We start from the raw sequence: 13089 nt of genomic DNA, 5'->3' as shown, positions 1-13089 counted from the left end.
GAGGAAAAAATAATTACATTTTTACCACAAAAAAATAGTTTTAGCCTCAGATTTTACATTTTCACAGAGGGGAATGGGTAAAAATGGTGCCGAAATGTGTCACACAATTTCTTCTAAACGTGGCAATACCCCATATGTGGCTGTACAGTACCGCCTAGCCATACGGCAAGACTCAGGAGGGAGGGAGCGCTATTTGACTCCTGGAGAACAAATTATTGTAGAATAGTTTGAGGACTCTATACAGAGCCCCTAAGTGCTAGAAGAGCAGAATCCCCCCGCAAGTGACCCCATTTTGGAAATTATACCCCTTTGGAAATTTACATACAGGTGTAGTGACAATTTTCACTTCATGCGTGTTTTCCAGAAACATGCAGCAGTGGATGTTGCTGAGTGAAAATTTCAAACTGCCGTTGTAGTGACTAGTACGTTGTAGTGACCAGTACGTTGTGCCCAGCTCATGCTTCTGTAGACATGCACCTGTAAATTAGGCGGGCTCTCATCGCTACAGGAATGCCAGACATGTGGACCCCAAATATAGTTTAGGCACATTGTGGGGCTCAGAAGGGAGGGGAGCATTTGGACTTGGGAGCACAGGATTTGCTGAATTTCTTTTGGGGGGCAAGGGCCATTTTGCTTTTCCACAGCCTTTGTGCTACCAGTAACTTGAAAGTCCCTTATATTTTCGCTAGATGACAGACCTGAGTGGGGACTTGCTTTTTTTGTGGATTGAGTTGAAGCTTTTATTGGGAACATTTTACATAACGTTTATCCGGCTCTCTACGCTGGGCACTTACATCGGGGTTTCCATCTAAATCTCCAAGTGATGTAATTCAGATGAAACCCCCGAGGGAACCATTCACTATAGTGAGGCAGCAGAGTTACTCAGGACTCAGTCTTGGCTCTGTTTAGCGGTGTCCTTTTTTTCAGAGGTGCACAAAATTGTGGCCAATCACACTTTTACGCATGTCTAAAAAAAACCTGACACTGTGGGATGATAGGCTACACGGTGCCTCCATCAGCCTCATCACAGGGAATCTTCCGTCGGGTGTTCCGTCTGAATCATGTATTTCAGAGATTTACACGGAAACCCCGGTGTAAGCGCTTAGCACAGAATAAACGGGAGACGCGCCATACTGCATTGTTTTGGGAAGCAGAATGAACAAATTAGCAGCAGGTGAAAAATTGTTTTTATTTATTTTTTACGCCGTTCCTCATGCGGTATAAGTGATTAGACAACTATATTCTTCGGGTCGTTGCTATTACAGTGATACCAGATTTATATAGGGTATTTATGATTGACAGCTGTCATACACTAAAAGACGCTTTGTTTTGCAAAATCTAGTTTTTGCATCGCCATATTTTGAGAGCTATGATTTTTCCAGATTTTGGCCGACAGAGTCATGTGAGGGCTTGTTTTTTGCGGGTCCAGTTGACGTTATTATTGGAACCATTTTTGGGCATGTGACATTTTTTGATCGTTTTCTATTCTGTTTTTTGGGAGGTACAATGAACAAAAAACAGCAATTCAGGATTTGTTTTTTGAGGTTTTTTTTAATACCGTTCCGCAAGTGTAAAATTGATAAGGCAGCGTTATTCTTCGGGTCAGCATGTTTACAGTAATACCACACATAGTTTTTTTATGTTTTGGCGCTTTTACACAATAAAAACTATTTTATAGACAAAAGAATTACAAAAGAGCTACAACTTTTTTATCTTTCAGCTGATGGAGCTGCATGGCGGCTTTTTTTTTGCAGGACAAGATGACGTTTTTAGCGGTAACATTTTTATTTCCATTTAGCTTTTTGATTGTATTTTATTCCAGTTTTTGTTTGGCAGTATCATGTAAAAGCATAGCTTTTTGCTCCGTTTTTTATGGTGTTTACAGAAGGGGTTAATTAGTGTAACAGTTTTATAGGGTTGTTCCGGATGCGGCGATACCAAACATATGTACTTTTTTTGTTTTTGCATAAATATATTGATTTGTTGGTTTATTTACCGTATTTATTTAATTTTATTTTGTGAGATATATATATATATATATATATATATTTTTTTTTTTAACAGTTTGAAAACATTTTTTTATACTTTTTTTTTTTTTTTACATTTTTACTTAGTCCCTGTATGGAACTTCAATTTTTATTTTTCTGATCACTAGTCTTACGCAATGCAATAGACATGTATTGCATTGCATGAGAGCAGACAGTTTTACACAGTCAGATCTCCTGCTAGACTCAGCTGCTGGCTGATTCTAGCAGGACACCGTGCATGGCAGACCAGGAAGTCATCATATTACCTCTTGCTGCCATGACGCCAGGTCCTATCACGGGGGCCATCGGAAAGGTGAGTGGACGACCCCCTCTCCTCTCACCATCTCCTAAATGCCGCAATCGCTATGGATCGCGGCATAGAAGATAGCAAAGGGTTAGCATCATTGGGACCTGATCCAATCAGGTTCCGATGATGTTACCTGTCAGAGCTGTTGCTCTGCACCGCAACCGCAGCACTTGCAGGACCCTGGGGTTCCTGAGCGCTGCGAGGCCGCCGATTGTTCATAAACGTGGACGCTGCACAGAGCCCAGCCAGCACCGACGTTTATGTACAGTGTGTGAGGCAGTGACGGGGATCGTATACAAGGGACGGTATATATCCCCCAGAATGTGTACAGAGACCTATTAAACCCATTGAAGTGCATTGCAGCCACCGACACACCTGCGGCTGCAATGCAGGCATGAAGGTGAGCATTGACCTGGTCAGGCTATCTGGCTAAGGCAGATTAGTAAAACCCGGCAGGGCCTTCATTTCTTGGAGGAGACTACAGGAAGGCAGTGGGGCGGATTCCTCCCTCCAACCCGGGTTTTCCAGTGGCTCTTGCCTCAGGTCCTTTAAAAACCCTGCATTAAGGATTAGTGTTGTTCAGTGTTGGGACCCGCTAGGGACATAGCAGGAAGGCTTAGCGGGCCTGTGTGTAGCTGAACCTACGCCTGGGTAGGCTCTGCACCAGTCAGGCTCTGAGCAGCCCGGCGCAGCCGTTGCCCACGGCAACCGTTGTTATGGACTTATGTTAACCCGGCTGAAAACCAGAGGACTTTCTGTTTTACCCGTGAGTGCTGAATAAAAGCTGCTTATGTTGGACTTGCTTGGGTCACTGCCTCAGTTACTGCACGGTGTGAACACCGCCGCCTTACAAGTGGGAGGTCGGAAGCGGTTAATGGAAGCAGAGATGTATGATTTACAAATGCTGTCAGATAAAACAACATATAAAAAAGTCCTAGATAATCCCACATCAAAGCTGTAACATACCTGGCGGCGTCCTTGCATAGTGGTATATCTCCCACTGTGCAAGAGCGCGCATTTGATTTCCAGTCCAGACTGTCTCTCCGGCAGTCTCGCTCTGCCCTGACCCTTTGCTCGCCGCTCCGGCAGTCTCGCTCTGCCCTGACCCTTTGCTCGCCGCTCCGGCAGTCTCGCTCTGCCCTGACCCTTTGCTCGCCGCTCCGGCAGTCTCGCTCTGCCCTGACCCTTTGCTCGCCGCTCCGGCAGTCTCGCTCTGCCCTGACCCTTTGCTCGCCGCTCCGGCAGTCTCGCTCTGCCCTGACCCTTTGCTCGCCGCTCCGGCAGTCTCGCTCTGCCCTGACCCTTTGCTCGCCGCTCCGGCAGTCTCGCTCTGCCCTGACCCTTTGCTCGCCGCTCCGGCAGTCTCGCTCTGCCCTGACCCTTTGCTCGCCGCTCCGGCAGTCTCGCTCTGCCCTGACCCTTTGCTCGCCGCTCCGGCAGTCTCGCTCTGCCCTGACCCTTTGCTCGCCGCTCCGGCAGTCTCGCTCTGCCCTGACCCTTTGCTCGCCGTTCCGGCAGTCTCGCTCTGCCCTGACCCTTTGCTCGCCGCTCCGGCAGTCTCGCTCTGCCCTGACCCTTTGCTCGCCGCTCCGGCAGTCTCGCTCTGCTGACCCTTTGCTCGCCGCTCCGGCAGTCTCGCTCTGCTGACCCTTTGCTCGCCGCTCCGGCAGTCTCGCTCTGCTGACCCTTTGCTCGTCGCTCCGGCAGTCTCGCTCTGCTGACCCTTTGCTCGCCGCTCCGGCAGTCTCGCTCTGCTGACCCTTTGCTCGCCGCTCCGGCAGTCTCGCTCTGCTGACCCTTTGCTCGCCGCTCCGGCAGTCTCGCTCTGCTGACCCTTTGCTCGCCGCTCCGGCAGTCTCGCTCTGCTGACCCTTTGCTCGCCGCTCCGGCAGTCTCGCTCTGCTGACCCTTTGCTCGCCGCTCCGGCAGTCTCGCTCTGCTGACCCTTTGCTCGCCGCTTCGGCAGTCTCGCTCTGGTGACCCTTTGCTCACCGCTCCGGCAGTCTCGCTCTGCTCTGACCCCTTGCTCGCCGCTCCGGCAGTCTCGCTCTGCTCTGACCCTTTACTCTCCGCTCCTGGCGGTCTCGTCTTGCTCTGCTCTTGCCCGCCGCTCCGGGCGGTCTCACCCTGCTGTGTTTGTCTACCGCATCTGCGGTTCTGTTCCGGAAGTCCCAGTCTGTACTGGGTCCTATCCACTCTGTGCACCAACCTGTTGTACCTGCCAGTACCTCCCTGCCTGCATACCAGTCGTGCTTACCAGCCGTGTCCGCCTATTCCCCCAGTCTGTGTGCCAGCCTAACATTCCAGTTCCTGTATTCCCCGGTGTGGGCCAACCGCCGTGTCCGGAGTCTGACCTGGAGTAGACCCGGGTCCCTCAGCTCGGTTCCTCCCTGGTGCACTGGCGTCGTATGCCGTCGTGCGACCTTGGTCGGATCTGGCAGATACTTAGTTACGCCCCTCCTGGCACTCTCCGGTACAGTCCAGTGGAATCACTACATATACACGCACATGCCAGTCAGTCCGGGCGTGTGCATTACAAAAGCTAGTTATAGATACCCATTCTATTATTCAAGAGGGTTTTGCCCTAGAGGTTATAACTGAAAAAGAAAGGGATTATTTAATTGTGGAGCAACCAATGTTGCCAGGTTTATATGGTCTGCCAAACATACAAAAAAATATAATTCCTCCCCCGATGAGACTCATAGTATCGGGTATAAACTCAGTTACTGAATTAATAGGGGATTGGAAGGATAATTTGCTGCAGCCATTAGTTCAAAGAACTGCAAGATTTTTAAAGGACTCCAGGGATGTCTTAAATCAGGTATCTAAAATGGAATGGCAGCCTTACTACACGTGGCTTAGCTGCGATGTAGTGTCATTGTATACTTGCATTCCCTATAATATTGTTATCCAAACACTAAAGTATCATATATTTAAATTCAGCGCTTATTCTTCTGATCTATGTGAATATGTTGTCTTGTAGGTGCAATTTTTAATAACTAATATTTTTTTATGTACAAGCAGGTTTTTTTCCTTCAGTGCAAGGGGGTCTCCATGGGAGCTAAATACTCCCCGTCGCTCGCAAACTTAATAATGTCCTTCTGGGAGCATAAATGTTTGTATACTTCTGCGAATCCTTATGTGAATTGTCTGCTCTGGTATGTCAGATACATCGATGATTTGATCTTCATATGGAGGGGCAATATATCTGCCATACCGGAATTTGTACAGTATCTTAATGATTTTAATTTGTCATTCACATACAATACTCACCCCACTGTAATTCCATTCTTGGACCTCAGACTGGAGGGGGGAAATGGAAGTATAGCTACTTCATCATTTTCTAAACCCCGCTCAGGAAATACGATACTGCATGCTGCAAGCCGTCAACCGTGTCACACCATAAAAGCCATCCCAGTGGGAGAGTATCCCAGGATAAAGCGTAACTGCAGTAAAGCTGACAACTAGAAAGTGAAATCACTACTTGTCGGGATAAACTAATTAGGAGAGGTTACCCACCCTGGACTCTGGACAGAGCTTCAAGGATCGTAGCTACAAGAGACAGAGAAAAACTAATTGATTCAAATGCAAGAGAAACATTCTGCCACCACACTGTTTATTCAGAAGATCAATCACCAGGGCATAATTCAGACTATGTGCTTCAAGACTTAAACGGTGGTGCACATCCAAGAAATATTTCAATCACAAGCAAGAATAGAAGGAAAGGCAGCACTCACCCAGTCTTCTTTAAAACGTTCCTTTATTTTTGTGTGTGGAGCAATTCAGCGTGCAGCATTGGACTGAGACCCCGAAGGGTGTGCGGGGGAGAGGAAAAAAGTGACAACGGCCGTTTCGCTGCCTTCCGGCGCTTCAACGGGTCCAAACCTCCGCGCACAAAAATAAAGGAACGTTTTAAAGAAGACTGGGTGAGTGCTGCCTTTCCTTCTATTCTTGCTTGTGATTGAAAAACTAATTGATGTCTCTGAGAGTGAAACTGATGAAAAAAAGATAATGAAACCAGCATTAGCTTTAACATTTAGTCTACAATTTAATAAGATTAAAAAAAATAATAAATAAATATTTGCCCATATTGCATGATGACAGTGTCAGATCTGAGATTCTGAAGTCAGGGTGTTCAATTGTGGCAAAGAGACAATCATCTTGGGGAGACATTTTATCCCCAAAGAGATCTAATACTGTGAGACAAAGACATGCATGGCTAAATTGCAAAAAATTTTTTAAATGTGGTCAAAATGGCTGTGGCATGAGTAATTTAGTTCAGGTCTCAAAAAATGTCTCCACAGCTGCATAAATATTGCAACAGTAATCATGTTGTATATATAATTGAATGCAAAGCGTGCAGTAAATTGTACGTGGTGTGTACTGTAAGAAAATAGAAAAAACGCAGAGCAGAACATATACAGTTAGGTCCATATATATTTGGACAGAGACAATATTTTTCTAATTTTGGTTCTAGACATTACCACAATGAATTTTAAACTAAACAATTCAGATGCAGTTGAAGTTCAGACTTTCAGCTTTCATTTGAGGGTATCCACATTAAAATTGGATGAAGGGTTTAGGAGTTTCAGCTCCTTAACATGTGCAACCCTGTTTTTAAAGGGACCAAAAGTAATTGGACAATTGACTCCAAGGCTATTTCATGGACAGGTGTGGGCAATCCCTTCGTTATCTCATTCTCAATTAAGCAAATAAAAGACCTGGAGTCGATTTTAGGTGTGGTGCTTGCATTTTTTTGATGTTACAGGTTTATTTGCCGAACCGGAACATCAAAACATTTGCTCATCTCTAGTAATTAATAATCTATCAATCTTATATAAATTTCATATCGAAATATGGCACAAGAGTACTTTATAGGTGGTATCTTTGTTGTATCGTTTATTTATTATTTTTATACACAGTATATGATATGATCAATTGTTATCTATTTGATGCACTAGTCACTTTAGAATTTTTCATAAATAATCTCCTTTATTATTTGATATAGTATAATTCTGATTATCAAATCAACTAAACTTGATGGCATAATAATGAACCTTTGATCATTTGGATAATAGTATATAATTTGTGGAATTGGGTGCAATTCCGTAGTCATCTTCAACTTGATGCAAAACAAATTTGTCTTGCACAATATATATGATCAATAAAAATATGTAAATATATTATATATATATACACACACGCTGCTCAAAAAATAAAGGGAACACTTAAACATCACAATGTAACTCCAAGCCAATAACACTTCTGTGCAATCTACCTGTCCAGTTATGAAGCAAAACTGATTGTGAATCAATTTCTCCTGCTGTTGTGCAAATGGTACAGACAACTGGTAGAAATGATCGGCAATTAGCAAGATACCCCTATAAAGGAGCGGTTCTGCAGGTGGTGACCACAGACCATCTCTCTGTTCTCATCCTTTTTGGCTGTTGTTTTGGTCACTTTTTCATTTTGCCATTGCTCTCACCCCTAGAGGTACAGTAGCATGAGGCGGTGTCTACAGTACAACCCACAGAAGTTGCTCAGGTAGTGCAGTTCATCCAGGATGGCACATCAGTGCGAGCTGTGGCAAGAAGTGTAGCTGTGTCAGTCACCACAGTGTCCAGAGCATGGAGCAGATACCAGGAGATGTGGATGGAGCCATAGGAGGGCAACAACCCAGCAGCAGGACTGTTACCTCCTCCTGTGTGCAAGGAGAAACAGGAGGAGCACTGCCAGAGCCCTGCAAAATGACCTCCAGCAGGCCACAAATGTGCATGTGTCTGCACAAACGGTTAGAAACCGACTCCATGAGGGTGGTATGAGGGGCCGACGTCCAAAGATGGGGGTTGTGCTCACAGCCCAACACCGTGCAGGATGCTTGACATTTGCCACAGAACACCAGGATTGGCAAAGTCGCCACTGGCGCCCTGTGCTCTTCACAGATGAAAGCAGGTTCACACTGAGCACATGTGACAGAGTCTGGAGACGCCGTGGAGAGCGATCTGCTGCCTGCAACATCCTTCAGCATGACTTGTTTGGCAGTGGGTCAGTAATGGTATGGGTGGCATTTCTTTGGAGGGACGCACAGCCCTCCATGTGCTCGCCAGAGGTAGCCTGACTGCCATTAGGTACCAAGATGAGATCCTCAGACCCCTTGTGAGACCATATGCTGGTGCGGTTGGCCCTGGGTTTCTCCTAATGCAGGACAATGCCAGACCTCATGTGACTGGAGTGTGTCAGCAGTTCCTGCAAGATGAAGGCATTGAAGCTATGGACTGGCCCGCCCGTTCCCCAGACCTGAATCCCTTTATTTTTTGAGCAGTATATGTGTGCGTATTTATAATAAATATATATACACACACTGCTCAAAAAAATAAAGGGAACACTCAAATAACACATCCTAGATCTGAATGAATGAAATATTCTCATTGAATACTTCGTTCTGTACAAAGTTGAATGTGCTGACGACAAAGTCACATAAAAATCATCAATGGAAATCAAATTTATTAACCAATGGAGGCCTGGATTTGGAGTCACCCCAAAAATTAAAGTGGAAAAACACACTATAGGCTGATCCAACTTTGATGTAATGTCCTTAAAACAAGTCAAAATGAGGCTCAGTATTGTGTGTGGCCTCCACGTGCCTGTATGACCTCCCTACAACGCCTGGGCATGCTTCTGATGAGGTTGCGGATGGTCTCCTGTGCGATCTCCTCCCAGACCTGGACTAAAGCATCCGCCAACTCCTGGACAGTCAGTGGTGCAATGGATGGAGCGAGACATGATGTCCCAGATGAGCTCAATCGGATTCAGGTCTAGGGAACAGGAGGGCCAGTCCATAGCTTCAATGCCTTCATCTTGCAGGAACTGCTGACACACTCCAGCCACATGGGGTCTGGCATTGTCCTGCATTAAGAGGAACGCAGGGCCAACCACACCAGCATATGGTCTCACAAGGGGTCTGAGGATCTCATCTCGGTACCTAATGGCAGTCAGGCTACCTCTGGCGAGCATATGAAGGGCTGTGCAGCCCTCCAAAGAAATGCCACCCCACACCATTACTGACCCACTGCCAAACCGGTCATGCTGAAGGATGTTGCAGGCTGCAGATCGCTCTCCACGGCATCTCCAGACTTGTCTGTCACATGTGCTCAGTGTGAAACTGCTTTTATCTGTGAAGAGCACAGGGCGCCAGTAGCGACTTTGCTAATCCTGGTGTTCTGTGGTAAATGCCAAGCGTCCTGCACGGTGTTGGGCTGTGAGCACAACCACCATCTGTGGACGTCGGGCCCTCTGGCAGTGCTCCTCCTTGCACAAAGGCGGAGGTAGCGGTCCTGCTCCTGGGTTGTTGTCCTCATACGGCCCCCTCCACGTCTCCTGGTGTACTGGCCTGTCTTCTGGTAGTGCCTCCAGCCACTGGACACTACGCTAACAGACACAGCAAACCTTCTTACCACAGCTCGCATTGATGTGCCATCCTAGATTAGCTGCACTACCTGATCAACCTCTGTGGGTTGTAAAGTCCGTCTCATGCTACCATAAGAATAATTGGTAAATCTCATGCTCCTCTGATATCATCCTCATGCAGTATATTACTGTACAAAGCCTCGATCTCTAGTAAGGCCTGCTCCCCTACATGCAAGTATACATGCTCGAGGGTATACATGTAGGGGAGCAGGCAGAGGGAAAACTCCAGAGGGATTATTTCAACTGTAAAACCTCAGGGCTTATTCCAACTGCAGGACCTCAAGCGATACTATGGGAACATTATACTGTGTGTGGGGGGGAAGGTGGTAGTGTAGGAACATTACTCTGTATGGGGGGCATCAAACATATTGCAAAAAGAGCATAATGGGGGCATTACACTGTGTGGAGGCATCATACATCCTGCATAAGTGACATAATGGGGGCATTACACTGTGTGAGGGGCATCATACATCCTGCATAAGGGACATAATGGGGGCATTACACTGTGGGGGCATCATACATACTGCATAAGGGGCATAATGGGGCATTACACTGTGTGAGGGGCATCATACATACTGTATAATGGCCATAATGGGGGCATTACACTGTGGGGGCATCATACATACTGCATAAGGGGCATAATGGGGGCATTGCACTGTGTGGGGGCATCATACATCCTGCATAAGGGGCATAATGGGGGCATTACACTGTGTGGGGGCATCATACATCCTGCATAAGGAGCATAATGGGGGCATTACACTGAGTGGGGGCATCATACATCCTGCATAAGGGGCATAATGGGGGCATTATACTGTGTGGGGGCATCATACATCCTGCATAAGGGGCATAATGGAGGCATTACACTGTGTGGGGGGCATCATACATACTGCATAAGGAGCATAATGGGGGCATTACACTGTGTGGGGGCATCATACATCCTGCATAAGGGGCATAATGGGGGCATTACACTGTGTGGGGGCATCATACATCCTGCATAAGGGGCATAATGGGGGCATTACACTGTGTGGGGGCATCATACACCCTGCATAAGGGGCATAATGGGGGCATTACACTGTGTGGGGGCATCATACATCCTGCATAAGGGGCATAATGGGGGCATTACACTGTGTGGGGGCATCATACATCCTGCATAAGGGGCATAATGGGGGCATTACACTGTCGGGGGCATCATACATCCTGCATAAGGGGCATAATGGGGGCATTACACTGTGTGGGGGCATCATACATCCTGCATAAGGGGCATAATGGGGGCATTACACTGTCGGGGGCATCATACATCCTGCATAAGGGGCATAATGGGGGCATGACACTGTGTGGGGGCATCATACATCCTGCATAAGGGGCATAATGGGGGCATTACACTGTCGGGGGCATCATACATCCTGCATAAGGGGCATAATGGGGGCATTACACTGTGTGGGGGGCATCATACATCCTGCATAAGGGGCATAATGGGGGCATTACACTGTGTGGGGGCATCATACATCCTGCATAAGGGGCATAATGGGGGCATTACACTGTGTGGGGGCATCATACATCCTGCATAAGGGGCATAATGGGGGCATTACACTGTGTGGGGGCATCATACATCCTGCATAAGGGGCATAATGGGGGCATTAGACTGTGTGGGGGCATAATGGGGGCATTACACTGTGTGGGGCATCATACATACTGCATAAGGGGTATAATGGGGGCATTACACTGTGGGGCAGTAAAGGGGTCCTGTACTATGAGAACAATACGTTTCCTCCCTTCCTGTCTCCATAGTTGGGTCGTATGTATCTATTACAGGAAACAGAACAAAAACCTTATGATTCTTATAAAGGGGCAGCACAAGACCCCCAAAGTGTCTCCGTGCTGAAGGGGTTAATGCCCCCTGCGCCCAGTAATGGGGGTCTCCACATACCTCCACCTGCAGAGCCGCCACCACATATATGGCTGCTCTATGCGCACAGGAGCTGTGATGAGGTCACAGGAGGGGAGGAGTCAGGGGTCACATGATCAGGGGCCTCAGTGGATGCAGGACTCTGCTGTGCTGGTTGTCATGGTGCTGGATGAGCTGAAGTTTATGTGTGGGGTCAGGAGGGGTTTACAGTGTGGATGTAGCAGAGCCGCGTGTGTACGAGGTGTACGGAGTAGAGCCGCGTGTGTACGAGGTGTACGGAGCAGAGCCGCGTGTGTACGAGGTGTACGGAGCAGAGCCGTGTGTGTACGAGGTGTACGGAGCAGAGCCGTGTGTGTACGAGGTGTACGGAGCAGAGCCGTGTGTGTACGAGGTGTACGGAGCAGAGCCGTGTGTGTACGAGGTGTACGGAGCGAAGCCGTGTGTGTACGAGGTGTACGGAGCGGAGCCGTGTGTGTACGAGGTGTACGGAGCAGAGCCGTGTGTGTACGAGGTGTACGGAGCGGAGCCGCGTGTGTACGAGGTGTACGGAGCGGAGCCGCGTGTGTACGAGGCGTACGGAGCAGAGCCGCGTGTGTACGAGGCGTACGGAGCAGAGCCGCGTGTGTACGAGGCGTACGGAGCAGAGCCGCGCGTGTACGAGGCGTACGGAGCAGAGCCGCGCGTGTACGAGGCGTACGGAGCAGAGCCGCGCGTGTACGAGGCGTACGGAGCAGAGCCGCGCGTGTACGAGGCGTACGGAGCATAGCCGCGCGTGTACGAGGTGTACGGAGCGGAGCCGCGCGTGTACGAGGTGTACGGAGCGGAGCCGCGCGTGTACGAGCTGTACGGAGCGGAGCCGCGCGTGTACGAGGTGTACGGAGCGGAGCCGCGCGTGTACGAGGCGTACGGAGCGGAGCCGCGCGTGTACGAGGCGTACGGAGCGGAGCCGCGCGTGTACGAGGCGTACGGAGCGGAGCCGCGCGTGTACGAGGCGTACGGAGCGGAGCCGCGCGTGTACGAGGCGTACGGAGCGGAGCCGCGCGTGTACGAGGCGTACGGAGCGGAGCCGCGCGTGTACGAGGCGTACGGAGCATAGCCGCGCGTGTACGAGGCGTACGGAGCGGAGCCGCGCGTGTACGAGGCGTACGGAGCGGAGCCGCGCGTGTACGAGGCGTACGGAGCGGAGCCGCGCGTGTACGAGGCGTACGGAGCGGAGCCGCGCGTGTACGAGGCTTACGGAGCGGAGCCGCGCGTGTACGAGGCGTACGGAGCGGAGCCGCGCGTGTACGAGGCGTACGGAGCGGAGCCGCGCGTGTACGAGGCGTACGGAGCGGAGCCGCGCGTGTACGAGGCGTACGGAGCGGAGCCGCGCGTGTACGAGG

At 49.0% G+C, this 13089-nt stretch overlaps 1 protein-coding gene across 1 annotated transcript in view; it reads right to left on the bottom strand.

The window, feature by feature from the left end:
• The window catches only part of LOC141176217 (uncharacterized), a 32246-nt gene extending 20446 nt beyond the window's left edge, over positions 1-11800 (bottom strand). The window contains exon 1 of the mRNA XM_073660202.1: positions 11729-11800. The gene's annotated coding sequence lies outside the window, so the exon portion shown is untranslated. The remainder of the gene's footprint in view (positions 1-11728) is intronic.
• Between the last annotated feature and the right edge of the window lie 1289 nt (positions 11801-13089).

The sequence above is a fragment of the Phyllobates terribilis genome, unplaced genomic scaffold, assembly GCF_046119375.1.
Source record: "Phyllobates terribilis strain yellow unplaced genomic scaffold, ASM4611937v1 Scaffold_17__1_contigs__length_24005725, whole genome shotgun sequence".
Classification (NCBI taxonomy): domain Eukaryota; kingdom Metazoa; phylum Chordata; class Amphibia; order Anura; family Dendrobatidae; genus Phyllobates; species Phyllobates terribilis.
Note: the sequence above shows the minus strand (reverse complement) of the source record. Positions and strands in the feature narration are given on the sequence as shown.